Here is a 16,813-nt window from a genome sequence, read left to right on the forward strand (position 1 = left end):
GGGGTTGGATCTCAGTGGCAGGTTGGGGCACAGGGGGAGAGGCAGTGGTGCAAACCGGAGGCGGTGAACGGCCTTCGTCCCACCTTGTGGGGTGCTTGGACATCATATGTCTGCGCATGCTGGTGGTGGTGAGGTTGGTGGTGGTGGCTCCCCGGCTGATCTTGGCGCGACAAAGGTTGCACACCACTGTTCGTCGGTCGTCTGCACTGTCAGTGAAAAACTGCCAGACCTTTGAGCACCATGGCCTCTGCAGGGTGGCATGGCACGAGGCGGCGCTTTGGGAAACAGTTGGATTATTCGGTCTGGCCCTGCCTCTACCCCTGGCCACCGCACTGCCTCTTGCAACCTGCCCTGCTGCTGCCCTTGCCTCCCCCTCTGAAGACCTGTCCTGAGTAGGCGTTGCAAACCAGGTGGGGTCAGTCACCTCATCGTCCTGCTGCTCTTCCTCCGAATCCTTTGTGCGCTCCTCCCTCGGACTTACTCCAATTACTACTACCTGAGTGATAAACAACTGTGTCTCATCGTCATCGTCCTCCTCACCCACTGAAAGGTCTTGAGACAGTTGCCGGAAGTCCCCAGCCTCATCCCCCGGACCCCGGGAACTTTCCAAAGGTTGGGCATCGGTCACGACAAACTCCTCCAGTGGGAGAGGATTCAGAACCATTGCTGCCCATTCTGGGCAGGGGCCCGAGAACAGTTCCTGGGAGTCTGTCTGCTCCTCAGAATGTGTCATTGTAATGGAGTGAGGAGGCTGGGAGGAAGGAGGAGCAGCAGCCAGAGGATTCGGAGTTGCAGCAGTGGACGGCGTAGAAGTCTGGGTGGTCGATAGATTGCTGGATGCACTTGCTGCCATCCACGACAGGACCTGCTCACACTGCTCATTTTCTAATAAAGGTCTACCGCGTGGACCCATTAATTGTGAGATGAATGTGGGGACGCCAGAAACGTGCCTCTCTCCTAATCCCGCAGCAGTCGGCTGCGATACACCTGGATCAGGAGCTCGGCCTGTGCCCACACCCTGACTTGGGCCTCCGCGTCCTCGCCCGCGTCCACGTCCTCTAGGCCTACCCCTACCCCTCAGCATGGTGTATTACCAGTAGTGCAGAAACAGAACGCTGTAATTAAATGTGCCGCTTATTGGCCTGTGGTTGGAGGCTGACTTCGCTTACGGAACACACAGCAGAGCCAGGAAACAATTTTGTGCACGCCTGTAGTGAGATGTAGGTGCGTATGACTGAGCTAGTGGAATTCACAGCGCAGAAGCAGTCAAGTGGCCAAAGGCCAGTAGTAGGCCTTAAGTATTTTGCTTCTATTTTTTTAAAATGCTGAGCTGATACAGCAGACAGATACTGTAGGCAGCGTATAATATTATGTATACTGTTTCCCTCTGGCGGGATGATGGCGGTGATGTAACGGAGACAGCAGAGCCAGGAAACAATTTTGCGCAAGCCTGCTGAAACGCTTAGCTGCGTATTAATTTGGAGTACTACCCCCAGCAGACAGATAGTGTAGGCAGCGTATAATATTATGTATAGTGTTTCCCTCTGGCGGGATGACGGCGGTGATGTAACGGAGACAGCAGAGCCAGGAAACAATTTTGCGCAAGCCTGCTGTAACGCTTAGCTGTGGATTAATTAGGACTACTACCCACAGGAGATAGATACTGTAGGCAGCGTATAATATTATGTATACTGTTTCCCTCTGGTGGGATGACGGCGGTGATGTAACGGAGACAGCAGAGCCAGGAAACAATTTTGCGCAAGCCTGCTGTAACGCTTAGCTGCGTATTAATTAGGACTACTACCCCCAGCAGACAGATACTGTAGGCAGCGTATAATATTATGTATACTGTTTCCCTCTGCCGGGATGACGGCGGTGATGTAACGGAGACAGCAGAGCCAGGAAACAATTTTGCGCAAGCCTGCTGTAACGCTTAGCTGCGTATTAATTAGGACTACTACCCCCAGCAGACACGCAGTAAACTGAAGACGGTCACAGGCAGCCCAAATATAGTATTTTTCCCCAATATTTTTGAAAAAGCCCACTGCCTATATAGACAGTATATCTCTTTCCCTGCCTCACCAGTACTGGCCCTATACTCTGTACAATGACTGCAGACTGAGGACGCCATGCTCTGCACGCCCGATATATTAAAAAAAAAATTGTGCAACACTGCTAAAAGCAGCCTCAACAGTACTGCACATGGTCATATGTGGCCCTAAGAAGGACCGTTGGGGTTCTTGAAGCCTAAAATCACTCCTAACGCTCTCCCTGTAGCAGCTCCGGCACCAGCAGCACTTTCCCTGATCTCTGTCAGAATGCATCTGTGGCGAGCCGCGGGAGGGGCCGATTTTTATACTCGGGTGACACCTGATCTCGCCAGCCACTCACTGCAGGGGGGTGGTATAGGGCTTGAACCTCGCAGGGGGAAGTTGTAATGCCTTCCCTGTCTTTCTATTGGCCAGAAAAGCGCGCTAACGTCTCAGAGATGAAAGTGAAAGTAACTCGAACATCGCGTGGTGCTCGCCTCTAGTAACGAGCATCTCGAACACGCTAATACTCGAACGAGTATCAAGCACGGACGAGTACGCTCGCTCATCTCTACTAATAATCATGCATTAGATGGTTATCCACACTCTTTTTTTTATGGGTTTCAACAATCTCAATGTAGTTACAAAGAATTCTTATACTACATACCTAATTTGGTGCTGTTCCTTTTCCAGTAGTTCCCAGGGTTCCGTACTGTCTGCTGCTCTTCTTGCGGCACAATGACATATCAGCTAATATACATGACCAGTCAATTGCTCGCTGCAAGGAGTGGCTTTTGCTATGTGCATATAGGCATCCTTCAAGTCTAATGAGGTCATGTGATCTGCTGGCTGCAGGTTGCTTAGAATTGATTTTATAGTTTCCATTTGTTACTTCCTCTTTTGTATGAAGTGGTATAAAAATCTCACCCTCCAATGGACTTTTGGATTAGGAAAATTGGAGAATAGATTCCACATCTTCTGTTCTGCTGCGGCACGTCTGCTGGTGCTCCTTTGGCTGTGTACTCTGTGATAGACCTTCCCAGTACTTGTCTTTCTGTAGGCAACTGACCAGTGTGCACAAATCAGCTCACAGGAGGGAATGAGAATTCTATAGTGTAATCAACCAGAACTACAAGGGGGTGCTGATCAGCATTGAGCCTTACCCAGAAAAAAATCATCTAGGAAGCTAAAACTGCCCCACTTTTCTACATATTGCCCCAGGATGTCAACACACTTGGCACATCTCTACTGCAGATTTTAAGTCCCTGCAAATAGAATTCTTCCGACCGCTCACTTGCAGCATTAGTTGCCTCCAAAACACTCCAAACTGTTGTCGCTTTAGGCGGTTTTTGGGATTGGGGAATAGATGGTAGTCAGATAGAGCCAGGTCAGACAAATAGTTTTGATGGGACATCAGTTGAAAACCTAAGGAGGTCATTTTTGCAATACTGGCACCTGCAGTGTGTGACTGGGGAATTGTCACACAACAGGATGACACCTTTTGGAGAGCTTTCCTCAATGTCTTTCCTTAATATTTTGCCTCCGCTTTGTCAATACTGAACAGTAATATGTTACATTGATGCTTGAACCACCCTTTGGGACATAGTCCACGAGCAGAACTCCCTTCTTATTTCAAAAAATGGTTGCCATTTGCATTTGTGCTAACCCTTGCAGAAGGAACTTCTTTGGCCTGCGGGAACCACTGTGCCTCCATTCCTTAGACTGTTCCTTTGTTTCTGGATCATAACAGTAGATCCATGTCTCATCACCAGTTACTAGTTTGTCATTTCTTGCAAAATACTCAAACAGCCACCGATGTCTCCACACGTCTCCTCTTCTGTTTGGTTGTCAAAAGTTTCAGGATCCACTTGGCTGTAAGCTTTCTCATTCCTAAGTCCTTGTGGATAATGGCACCAACTCTCTCATGTGATATAAAATTTATTCTTCGAGGAACGGAGTTTCATTGGATACCTGCATCACATGACCTAGCTGTATATAACCATTTTACAGTTGAGCAAACGGCAGAGAAGCTGCATCATGTTTATATGCCAATATAACATGTGGTCTATTGGTAATAAGGATTGATATTCTACAGAGGACATATTGCTGCTGTATTAGAAGCTTGTATACCAGCAGAGAACTTTAAAAAGGGTTTTACTGGAGGAAGTTGAAAAAGTTGCTGCATAACATTTATATGCCTATACAAAACATGGTCTGTGCATTGGGAGAGGGTATATTTCTGCTACTGTCAACATATATAGCAGCAAAGCAGACAGACCAAATAAGCTTTGGCATAGGGAATATTGCAGTACTTTGTTTCTGGCCTCAGACGTCATTCAAAGTCACCAGCCTGGCCATTATGAATTATTTGCAGACCTTACACAGCTAACAGTGGGATTTGGGGAATTCAGCTCTGCTTCGCCAAACGGGGATAGCTCACAATAGATACAAGCTATACTCTGTGGCCTTCTGTTCTCACATATAGCGCCTTTCAGGGATTGCGGTTTATTTAGTTGTCGGTTCTTTTCTTACTAATATAAAACAAAAGTGGGTAACAACAAATACACACATTACGTGTCAGCGGCCTCAAATGTTATTCAAAGTCACCAGTCCTGCCGCTATGAATTTCTTGCAGGCCTTAAACAGCTAGTAGTGGTTTTCTGCAAACTGTAAAGTTAGCTGAAAAGATACATAAAATTACACTAAAAGGTGAACCCAAAAAAATGCTAAATAAAAAAAGCAAAAAAAAAGATGAAGAAAGCAATGGGTAACGGGATGTGTCCGTGGTGGAGGTGATAGAGAATGGGCCAAGTTCAAGCAGCTCCCACTGAAGCAACAGCTCCATGTTCTGCAGGAGGTGGGGCAAGCCTACTGCTATTCCTTGGAAGTGGTTCTGCCTATGCATTTACACCAGTTGGCCATGAACACCCACGTTCTACTTCACCCAGTGCCCAATTCCACCCACCCTCTGAAGCAGTCCACATGGATCAGTCTGAGTAGCTGTTTGATCATTCAGTGTCATAGATGTCAATCGGGCAGTCCAAACAACTAGAGGGAGAAGACCAAGACATTGAATGCACTAATGCCCAACCATTTGTTACCTCCATAGAGGTCAGCTTTCCATAGGCAATGCAGCTCAAATGTCTTCTTAAGACTGCTTTCCTTCCTGCAGACTCTTTCTCTCTTGAGTATACAGCCGACATGTTTCAAGATATAGTATATCTTGACTTTAAGGGTGCCTACCCACTTGCGATTTTTTTTTCCTTTGCGTTTTGCATTTTTTCTGAAGAGCAATTAGGATAGAATGTGTTCTTGTCCACTTGCATTTTTTTTTTTCGGTCCATTGCAATTTTTAACATAGGAACTGTCAGTTGCATATGTGTCCTTATTTTTCTCTTAATGCACTCATGAATGTCAATGGAAATTAACGGAAGAGGCGCGAAAAAGCCGCGAAAAACGCGCGGAAAACGCTGCGTTTTTCACGCACGAAAATCGCAAACGCCAGTGGGTAGGCGCCCTAACTAAGCATTTGACAAAGAATCTCATACCATCCTTATTTTTAAAAAAATAAATAAATCTGGGATTGACAAGGAGACTGTTAGGTGGATTCACAACTGGCTGAGTGATCGTACTCAAAGAGTGGTCATAAATGGCTCCAGATCCAATTGGAAGAATGTGTCAAGTAGCGTATCACAAGGCTCTGTCCTGGCCCAGAGAGAGAGAGAGGATTCAAAAAGATCTACAAAAAGCTTGCCAAGTGGGCGGCAACTAACATAATGGTATTTAACAAGGAGAAATGCAAAGTCCTACATCTGGGCAAGAAAATGAAAAAAGCACATAGAATGGGAGGAATTGGGCTAAGCAGCAGCACATGTGAAAAAGACTTGGGTATACTGTAACGCCCCAAATGAACTTACCGTAGGTATGGCTGGAGGTCTAAACTTTGTCACGGTGACGCCACACTCTATTTGGACACTCCGGACGATGATGAGGCAGAGAAAAAAGTGTGTGTGTGTATATATATATAAATCCGGTCTTTAGCTTCACTGGGTAGCTATAACTCACTGTTTAGGTGAAGCTAGACCTCTGAGAGGATCTTCTGGATTCTCTGCTGTAGATGCCAAGGGAGCGGGTTTGATTACCACACTCGACCTTGGGAACGATAACTGATGAAGTACTCCTCCTTGCCGACTGCGGTAACTGCAACCTCTCCTCACTCGCTACTGGCTGAGTCTAACTAACTGCTCTGCGTCACTTCCTTTTATAACCTCTCCCTCTCTTGCATAGGGACTTCTATGTTTGCTTCCCACCCTTGGGCTCTGCACCAGTAAGATTAAACCAGACTGTCAGTCAATGAAAGGCTAGATGACACCAGAGTTGAGCTCTTTGACTAGAGCAGAAGGGGAGACACAGGGTCTCTCCTACAGACGTCACCTTCCGGATGCAAAGATGGCATCCAGACAGGTGAAACAGGACAAGTGTACCATGAGTGGTCTGCTGGGCCACTACAATACTAATAGATCAAAGACTGAACATGAGTAAACCGTGTGATGCAGCAGCAAAAGGAGCAATATTTTAAATTGAAAGACTTATCTTATTCATACCCTTATTAATAGAAGTACCATCTAGATATGAGGTTGTAGTGAGTCTCCAGAAGATTGGCGTTCAGAGTGCTTCCATGGCCCCAGCGAACAACTGTCTGAGGGCGAAAGAGGATTTCATGCCTCTTTCCCAGGTTTTTGTAGTATTTCTCCTCTATTTCTCTTTTCGCCACATAAATCTTGTAGAAAAAGCGCATACTTAATTTAAGAGGGGGCGGTTTGAATAAGAAATTAAGATATGTAGGAAGTGAGAGAGTCGAGGGAAGCTGATTTTCAATGTGGTTTTTAATCTGAAGGGATTTAACCCTGTAAGGACGCGGACCTTTTTTTTTTTTCCATTTTCGGTTTCCACCCCCACCCCTTTTAAAAAAATCATTACTCTTTTATTTATCCATCAACACAGCTGTCAGAGGGCTTGTTTTTTGCGGGATGATCAGTGTTTTTCAGTGATACTATGTATCACACCATAGAATGTACTGAAAATCTTTTTAAAATTCTAAGTATAGTAACTTGGAACGAAACAAAATTCCCCCATCTTTGTGTCTTGTTACTACAATGTACCGACTGCTACAAAAATGTCCTGATAACTTTATTCTGAAGGTCTGCATGATTACTAAAATACCCATTTCATATAGTTTTTTCTTCTCTGTACTTAAAAATTTCAAAGATATTACATTTTTTAAAATTATTTTCGGCCGCCATCCTCTGACAACCATAACTTTGTACTTTTCCGTCAATCTAGTTGTGCGTATTAGAGTACATACGACATTTTGATAGCTTTTTAGTACATTTTTTCTTGGAGACGGGGTGACCAAAAAAGTGCAATTCTGGCATTCTTTCTTTTTTTCCTCCCGACATTCACCGTGCGGAGTAAATATCGCATTACTTTGCTAGATGGGACTTTTATTGACGCATCAATACCAAATATGTTGTTTTATTATTTAGATTCTTTTATTCTAAATATGGCAAAAGATATTTAAAAAATTTAATTGCCTCTTATTTTTTCAATAATATTGATTCCCAAATAGGGGAGGGTGATCTTATCCCATGGATAATGGAACTCCATTTTTATAGCATCATTGCGGTGGGAGGGATTGTTAATATTTAGGATTTGAGACTTAGGGCTTATGTCCATTTTACACATATGGAGCTCTTTCTCTCTGCTGGCAGAGAGCCATCAGAGACCGCGTATCGGCTGAGTATGCACTGCGCATGTCCCGAAATCTGACGTCATGGACATGCGCACTGATGTTTTTGTTTTTTTTCAAATTTCCTGCTGTGTTCAAAGTGGGGCTGCATTTTGAAGCACTGCCCTCTCGCAATGCCGTGTGTAGGGGTAGTGTTTCAATTTGGAGCCCATAGAAGGGCTCTTTAACACACACTGCCATATGAAACCACTGTATGTATGGAACAATGAAAGTCCATTGACTTCCCTTGCCTCCATTCACTGCATATTACGCACACATGATACGCGGTGAAAAAATACCCGTGGACATTAGCCCTTAGTGAAATTGACCCTATAATATGACACCCGACCAAAGACTTTCACTACAGCTGAAACTGCGCGCAAGGACCTGGGGGGATGAAAAAGTAGGAAAATGTCATCAGGGAATAGTCCCAATTTATGCTGTCTGAGTGCTATCCTCCTGATATTCATATCTATGCGCACAGTCTCAGCCAAAGGTTCCATAATTAAACTAAAAAGAATGGTCAAAACGGGACAATCCTGACGAGTGCCATCAGTGATATTAAAGGGATTTGAAAGAATTCTATTTGCTAAACTTTATCCAAGGGTAGGGAGTGCGAGGCCTGGATTGCTTTTAGAATCTTCTCCCTGACGAAGAGACTAGTGTTTAGGTCTCGATTCTCAGCAGAGTTTTTTGGGCTTTTTTAGCTTCCCTAGTGAGGCTAGATCACCCCCAGCCCGCAGTATCTGTTTGCAGCCGCTACCGTTGGGAGAGCCTGCAATTCACACGTGTGCTCTGTGCTTTTTCTTTACTACTGGTTATTGCCTTCTCCTCCCGTTCTCCACTTGCTGCTGCTGGGTTAGTATTTTTTACATTGATATATTGTTGTTTTTCACTGTCACTTTTTTCTTGTATTTTTTAATATTGCGGTATTGCCTTTTTGTACTCCATCCTGTTTTCATCAAGTTTAGCGCACCGTTTGTACATTATTGCTTTTGCTTTTAGAATCTTGCCAGAAAATCCAAATTTTTGTAGTGCAGAGTAGGCGTAGCCCTAATGGATCTTGTTAATTGCCTTCTCTGCATCCAGTGTCAGAAGCAAAGAAGGCATTCCGAGCCCCCCAATCCTTCTAGTACCGTCCGAGACCTGTCGGCCTCCCACAAAGCCAACCTGATCCCCATGAGTTAATGAGGGTATTATTGGGAAAAGTCAGTGAGCCAGAATCTTTGCATAAAGTTTGGTGTCGCTGTTTAAGGGCTCCCGCACACTTGCATTTTTTTCATGCTGCATTTTTTTAATGCGATTGTCAATGGGACTTTCTAATGTTAAAAACGCATCGCACAAAAATTTCAGAGCACAAACTTGCTATGTTTTTTTAACATTAGAAAGTCCCATTGACAATGGCGTAAAAAAAAAAAAAAGAAACGCAGCGTTAAAAAAACCCAAGTGTGTGGGAGCCCTAAAAGAGATATGGGTTGAAAATTTGCTGGGGTAAAGGTGGGCTTCCCTGGTTTAGGAATCATCGCTATGGGGGTTTGTAACATTTCAGCTGGTATGGACCCCTGGAACATTGCTGTATTAAAGACTTTCATTATCTGTGTGGCTGGGGAAGAGCTGAAATTTTGATAGTCCTCATTTGAGTAACCACTAGAGATGAGCGAGCACCAAAATGCTCGGGTGCTCGTTATTCGGGACGAAATTATCGCGATGCTCGAGGGTTCGTTTCGAGTTACGAACCCCATTGAAGTTAATGGGCGACCCGAGCATTTTTGTATTTCGCCGATGCTCGCTAAGGTTTTCATGTGTGAAAATCTGGGCAATTCAAGGAAGTGATGGGAACGACACAGAAACGGATAGGGCAGGCCGAGGGGCTACATGTTGGGCTGCATCTCAAGTTCCCAGGTCCCACTATTAAGCCACAATACCGGCAAGAGTGGGGCCACCCCCCTCCCAACAACATTTACTTCTGAAAAGCCCTCATTAGCATGGCATACCTTAGCTAAGCACCACACTACCTCCAACAAAGCACAATCACTGCCTGCATGACACTCCGCTGCCACTTCTCCTGGGTTACATGCTGCCCAACCCCCCCCCCCCCCCACAGCGCACACCAAAGTGTCCCTGTGCAGCCTTCAGCTGCCCTCATGCCACACCACCCTCATGTCTATTTATAAGTGCGTCTGCCATGAGGAGGAACCGCAGGCACACACTGCAGAGGGTTGGCACGGCTAGGCAGCGACCCTCTTTAAAAGGGGCGGGGCGATAGTCCACAATGCTGTACAGAAGCAATGAGAAATATAATCCTGTGCCACCTCCATCTGGAGCTGCACACGTGGGCATAGCAATGGGGAACCTATGTGCCACACACTATTCATTCTGTCAAGGTGTCTGCATGCCCCAGTCAGACCGGGCTTTTTAATTCATAGACACAGGCAGGTACAACTCCCTATTGTGAAGTCCCTGTGGACCGACAGCATGGGTGGCTCCCTGGAACCCACCGGCGGTACATAAATATATCCCATTGCATTGCCCAACACAGCTGAGGTAGTAATGTTGTGCTTAATGCAGGTGGGCTTCGGCCCACACTGCATGCCCCAGTCTGACTGGGGTTCTTTACAAGTGGACAGATGTAGGTTAAACTCCGTGTGCACCTACAGCATGGGTGGCTCCCTGGAACCCACCGGCGGTACATAAAAATATCCCATTGCATTGCCCAACACAGCTGAGGTAGTAATGTCGTGCTTAATGCAGGTGGGCTTCGGCCCACACTGCATGCCCCAGTCAGACTGGGGTTCTTTACAAGTGGACAGATGTAGGTTAAACTCCGTGTGCACCTACAGCATGGGTGGCTCCCTGGAACCCACCGGCGGTACATAAAAATATCCCATTGCATTGCCCAACACAGCTGAGGTAGTAATGTCGTGCTTAAAACAGGTGGGCTTCGGCCCACACTGCATGCCCCAGTCAGACTGGTAATATGTACCTTAACAGTAACCGCGTTGGTGGTAATGTGGTGGTGACTGCGGACTTAGTAGCGCGGTTTTATTTAGTTGGTTTTCGGAATGTGGCCAGGATTAAGTGGGCCGTGGCGGGGGATGTTTTTGAGGCACTACGTGTCCTCTCCACGTGTCCGTGGTTATATGCACCTTAACAGTAACCGCGTTGGTGGTAATGTGGTGGTGACTGCGGACCTAGTAGCGCGTTTTTATTTTGTTGGTTTTCGGAATGTGGCCAGGATTAAGTGGGCCGTGGCGGGGGATGTTTTTGAGGCACTACGTGTCCTCTCCACGTGTCCGTGGTTATATGCACCTTAACAGTAACCGCGTTGGTGGTAATGTGGTGGTGACTGCGGACCTAGTAGCGCGGTTTTATTTAGTTGGTTTTCGGAATGTGGCCAGGATTAAGTGGGCCGTGGCGGGGGATGTTTTTGAAGCACTACGTGTCCTCTCCACGTGTCCGTGGTTATATGCACCTTAACAGTAACAGCGTTGGTGGGAAATGGCCTCGCTGCCATCATGTCTTTGGGAAGCCTCTGTTTCCACACCCCAGAGACATACCATTAGCAGCGGTATAGGCAGAGCCCATAATTAGTAACATTTCAGCGGTAGCATTAGGGACAGGCCCCACTAACATATCACTAGCAGCATTATAGGGGGAGCACAGTATTAGTTTCATTTCAGTAGTAGTAGCAGTCCAGACAGGCCCCAGTAACAATTCCGAAGCAGCAGTATAGTGGGAGCGCAGTCTTAGTTCCATTTCAGTAATAGTAGCACTCAAGACAGGCCCCAGTAACAATTCCGAAGCAGCAGTATAGGAGGAGCACAGTCTTAGTTCCATTTCAGTAATAGTAGCACTCAAGACAGGCCCCAGTAACAATTCCGAAGCAGCAGTATAGTGGGAGCGCAGTCTTAGTTCCATTTCAGTAATATTAGCACTCAAGACAGGCCCCAGTAACAATTCCGAAGCAGCAGTATAATGGGAGCGCAGCCTTAGTTCCATTTCAGTAATAGTAGCACTCAAGACAGGCCCCAGTAACAATTCCGAAGCAGCAGTATAGGAGGAGCACAGTCTTAGTTCCATTTCAGTAATAGTAGCAGCCTAGATAGGCCCCAGTAACAATTCCGAAGCAGCAGTATAGTGGGAGCACAGTCTTAGTTCCATTTCAGTAATATTAGCACTCAAGACAGGCCCCAGTAACAATTCCGAAGCAGCAGTATAGTGGGAGCGCAGCCTTAGTTCCATTTCAGTAATAGTAGCACTCAAGACAGGCCCCAGTAACAATTCCGAAGCAGCAGTATAGGAGGAGCACAGTCTTAGTTCCATTTCAGTAATAGTAGCAGCCTAGACAGGCCCCAGTAACAATTCCGAAGCAGCAGTATAGTGGGAGCGCAGTCTTAGTTCCATTTCAGTAATATTAGCACTCAAGACAGGCCCCAGTAACAATTCCGAAGCAGCAGTATAGGAGGAGCCCAGTCTTAGTTAAATTTCAGTAATAGTAGCAGCCTACACAGGCCCCAGTAACAATTCCGAAGCAGCAGTATAGTGGGAGCGCTGTCTTAGTTCCATTTCAGTAGTATTAGCAGTCAAGGCAGGCCACAGTAACATTCCCATTGCAGCAGTTTAGGGAGATAACAGTCTCTTTCACATTTCAGTAGCTGCAGTGTAGACAAGGCCCCAGTTACATTTATGTAGCTAAAGTGTAGGCCAACCCCATACACCTTTCTGTACCATGAGTGCAGGCGAAGAACATAGAAATTACTATGAATACACTGTAGGTGAGGGCCCAATGTGGCTTAAGTGGTAACTAGGCCTGGAGGCAGCCCAGTTTAACGAAAAATTGTTCATCTTGATGAGTGTTAGCCTGTCGGCACTGTCGGTTGACAGGCGGGTATGCTTATCTGTGATGATTCCCCCAGCCGCACTAAACACCCTCTCTGACAAGACGCTAGCCGCAGGACAAGCAAGCACCTCCAGGGCATACAGCGCTAGTTCAGGCCACGTGTCCAGCTTCGACACCCAGTAGTTGTAGGTGGCAGAGGCGTCAGGGAGGACGGTCGTGCGATCGGCGACGTACTCCCTCACCATCCTTTTACAGTGCTCCCGCCGACTCAGCCTTGACTGGGGAGCGGTGACAGTCTTGCTGGGGAGCCATAAAGCTGTCCAGGGCCTTAAAGACTGTTGCACTGCCTGTGCTGTACATGCTGCTCGATCTCCGCACCTCCCCTGCTACCTGGCCCTCGGAACTGCGCCTTCTGCCACTAGCGCTGTCGGATGGGAATTTTACCATCAGCTTGTCCGCCAGGGTCCTGTGGTATAGCAACACTCTCGAACCCCTTTCCTCTTCGGGAATGAGAGTGGAAAGGTTCTCCTTATACCGTGGGTTGAGCAGTGTGTACACCCAGTAATCCGTAGTGGCCAGAATGCGTGTAACGCGAGGGTCACGAGAAAGGCATCCTAACATGAAGTCAGCCATGTGTGCCAGGGTACCTGTACGCAACACATGGCTGTCTTCACTAGGAAGATCACTTTCAGGATCCTCCTCCTCCTCCTCCTCCTCCTCAGGCCATACACGCTGAAAGGATGACAGGCAAGCAGCATGGGTACCGTCAGCAGTGGGCCAAGCTGTCTCTTCCCCCTCCTCCTCATGCTCCTCCTCCTCCTGAACGCGCTGAGATATAGACTCCCCACCTCCGTTTCCGAGCGCAAACCATCTGCCTTTATGCTTTGCAGGGAACTTCTCAAGATGCATAGCAGAGGAATGGTGACGCTAATGATTGCAGCATCGCCGCTCACCACCTGGGTAGATTGCTCAAAGTTTCCAAGGACCTGGCAGATGTCTGCCAACCAGGCCCACTCTTCTGAAAAGAATTGAGGAGGCTGACTCCCACTGCGACACCCATGTTGGAGTTGGTATTCCACTATAGCTCTACGCTGCTCATAGAGCCTGGCCAACATGTGGAGCGTAGAGTTCCACCGTGTGGGCACGTCGCACAGCAGTCGGTGCACTGGCAGATTAAACCGATGTTGCAGGGTCCGCAGGGTGGCAGCGTCCGTGTGGGACTTGCGGAAATGTGCGCAGAGCCGGCGCACCTTTACGAGCAGGTCTGACAAGCGTGGGTAGCTTTTCAGAAACCGCTGAACCACCAAATTAAAGACGTAGGCCAGGCATGGCACGTGCGTGAGGCTGCCGAGCTGCAGAGCCGCCACCAGGTTACGGCCGTTGTCACACACAACCATGCCCGGTTGGAGGCTCAGCGGCGCACGCCAGCGGTCGGTCTGCTCTGTCAGACCCTGCAGCAGTTCGTGGGCCATGTGCCTCTTATCTCCTAAGCTGAGTAATTTCAGCACGGCCTGCTGACGCTTGCCCACCGCTGTGCTGCCACGCCGCGCGACACCGACTGCTGGCGACGTGCTGCTGCTGCTGCTAACACATCTTGATTGCGAGACAGAGGTTGCGTTGGAGGAGGAGGGTGCTTTAGTGGAGGAAGCATACACCGCCGCAGATACCACCACCGAGCTGGGGCCCGCAATTCTGGGGGTGGGTAGGACGTGAGCGGTCCCAGGCTCTGACTCGGTCCCAGCCTCCACTAAATTCACCCAATGTGCCGTCAGGGAGATGTAGTGGCCCTGCCCGCCTGTGCTTGTCCACGTGTCCGTTGTTAAGTGGACCTTGGCAGTAACCGCGTTGGTGAGGGCGGGTACAATGTTGCGGGAGACGTGGTCGTGCAGGGCTGGGACGGCACATCAGGAAAAGTAGTGGCGACTGGGAACTGAGTAGCGCGGGGCCGCTGCCGCCATCATACTTTTGAAGGACTCCGTTTCCACAACCCTATACGGCAGCATCTCAAGGCTGATAAATTTGGCTATGTGGACGGTTAACGCTTGAGCGTGCGGGTGCGTGGCGGCGTACTTGCGCTCCAACACTTGCACTAGCGACGGCTGGACGGTGCGCTGAGAGACATTGGTGGATGGGGCCGAGGACAGCGGAGGTGAGGGTGTGGGTGCAGGCCAGGAGACGGTAGTGCCTGTGTCCTGAGAGGGGGTTGGATCTCAGTGGCAGGTTGGGGCACAGGGGGAGAGGCAGCGGTGCAAACCGGAGGCGGTGAACGGCCTTCGTCCCACCTTGTGGGGTGCTTGGCCATCAAATGTCTGCGCATGCTGGTGGTGGTGAGGCTGTTGGTGGTCGCTCCCCGGCTGATCTTGGCGTGACAAAGGTTGCACACCACTGTTCGTCGGTCGTCAGGCGTCTCTGTGAAAAACTGCCAGACCTTAGAGCACCTCGGCCTCTGCAGGGTGGCATGGCGCGAGGATGCGCTTTGGGAAACAGTTGGTGGATTATTCGGTCTGGCCCTGCCTCTACCCCTGGCCACCGCACTGCCTCTTGCAACCTGCCCTGCTGCTGCCCTTGCCTCCCCCTCTGAAGACCTGTCCTGAGTAGGCGTTGCAAACCAGGTGGGGTCAGTCACCTCATCGTCCTGCTGCTCTTCCTCAGAATCCTCTGTGCGCTCCTCCCTCGGACTTACTGCCCTTACTACTACCTCACCGATAGACAACTGTGTCTCATCGTCATCGTCCTCCTCACCCACTGAAAGGTCTTGAGACAGTTGCCGGAAGTCCCCAGCCTCATCCCCCGGACCCCGGGAACTTTCCAATGGTTGGGCATCAGTGACGATAAACTCCTCTGGTGGGAGAGGAACCACTGCTGCCCAATCTGAGCAGGGGCCCGAGAACAGTTCCTGGGAGTCTTCCCGCTCCTGAGCATGTGTCATTGTAGTGGAGTGTGGAGGCTGGGAGGAAGGAGGAGCAGCAGACAGAGGATTCGGATTTGCAGCAGTGGACGGCGCAGAACTGTGGGTGGATGATAGGTTGCTCGAAGCACTTTCTGCCATCTACGACAGGACCTGCTCACACTGCTCATTTTCTAATAAAGGTCTCCCGCGTGGACCCATTAATTGTGCGATGAATGTCGGGACGCCAGAAACGTGCCTCTCTCCTAATCGCGCAGCAGTCGGCTGCGATACACCTGGATCAGGAGTTCGGCCTGTGCCCACACCCTCACTTGGCCCTCCGCGTCCTCGGCCGCGTCCACGTCCTCTAGGCCTACCCCTACCCCTCAGCATGCTGTATTACCAGTGATTTGATTTCCCAGGCAGGAAATAAATTGGCGCAAGCCTGCAGGCCGAATATAATTTTTTCCCTTTTTTTTAAAGGAAAGTCCCACTGCGTATATTCAATCAATAATAAATGTGTTGTGGCCCTGTAAATGTGTCACAGAACTGCAGTGTTGCAGAGTTATTAACTGCAGCAGAGCGGTGATTTCCCAGGCAGGAAAGCAATTGGCGCAAGCCTGCTGTTAAACGTAGCTGGCTGCGTATGATTTTTTTACGTTCTCCACCCAGCACACAAGTACCCAGAACGCTGAGGACTGTCAGAGGCAGGCCAAATAGAATTTTTTCCCTTTTTTTTAAAGGAAAGGCCTACTGCGTATATTCAATCAATAATAAATGTGTTGTGGCCCTGCAAATGTGTCACAGAACTGCAGTGTTGCAGAGTTATTAACTACAGCAGAGCGGTGATTTCCCCGGCAGGAAATAAATTGGCGCAAGCCTGCTGTTAAACTTAGCTGGCTGCGTATGATTTTTTTTACGTTCTCCACCCAGCACACACGTACCCAGAACGCTGAGGACTGTCAGAGGCAGGCCAAATAGAATTTTTTCCCTTTTTTTTAAAGGAAAGGCCCACTGCGTATATTCAATCAATAATAAATGTGTTGTGGCCCTGCAATGTGTCACAGAACTGCAGTGTTGCAGAGTTATTAACTACAGCAGAGCGGTGATTTCCCAGGCAGGAAATAAATTTGCGCAAGCCTGCAGGCCAAATAGAATTTTTTCCCTTTGTTTTAAAGGAAAGGCCCACTGCGTATATTCAATCAATAATGAATGTCTTCTGGCCCTGCCTACACAATTCTGTCCCTGTAGTATTAATGCAGGGCGCA

The 16,813-nt window shown here is 48.3% G+C and overlaps 1 protein-coding gene across 1 annotated transcript in view; it reads left to right on the forward strand.

Moving 5' to 3' along the window:
* LOC136586588 (macrophage mannose receptor 1-like) overlaps nt 1-16,813 on the forward strand; it is a 244,980-nt gene that overhangs the window by 18,382 nt on the left and 209,785 nt on the right. The window lies entirely within an intron of this gene.

The sequence above is a fragment of the Eleutherodactylus coqui genome, chromosome 12, assembly GCF_035609145.1.
Source record: "Eleutherodactylus coqui strain aEleCoq1 chromosome 12, aEleCoq1.hap1, whole genome shotgun sequence".
In the NCBI taxonomy this organism is placed as follows: Eukaryota; Metazoa; Chordata; class Amphibia; order Anura; family Eleutherodactylidae; genus Eleutherodactylus; species Eleutherodactylus coqui.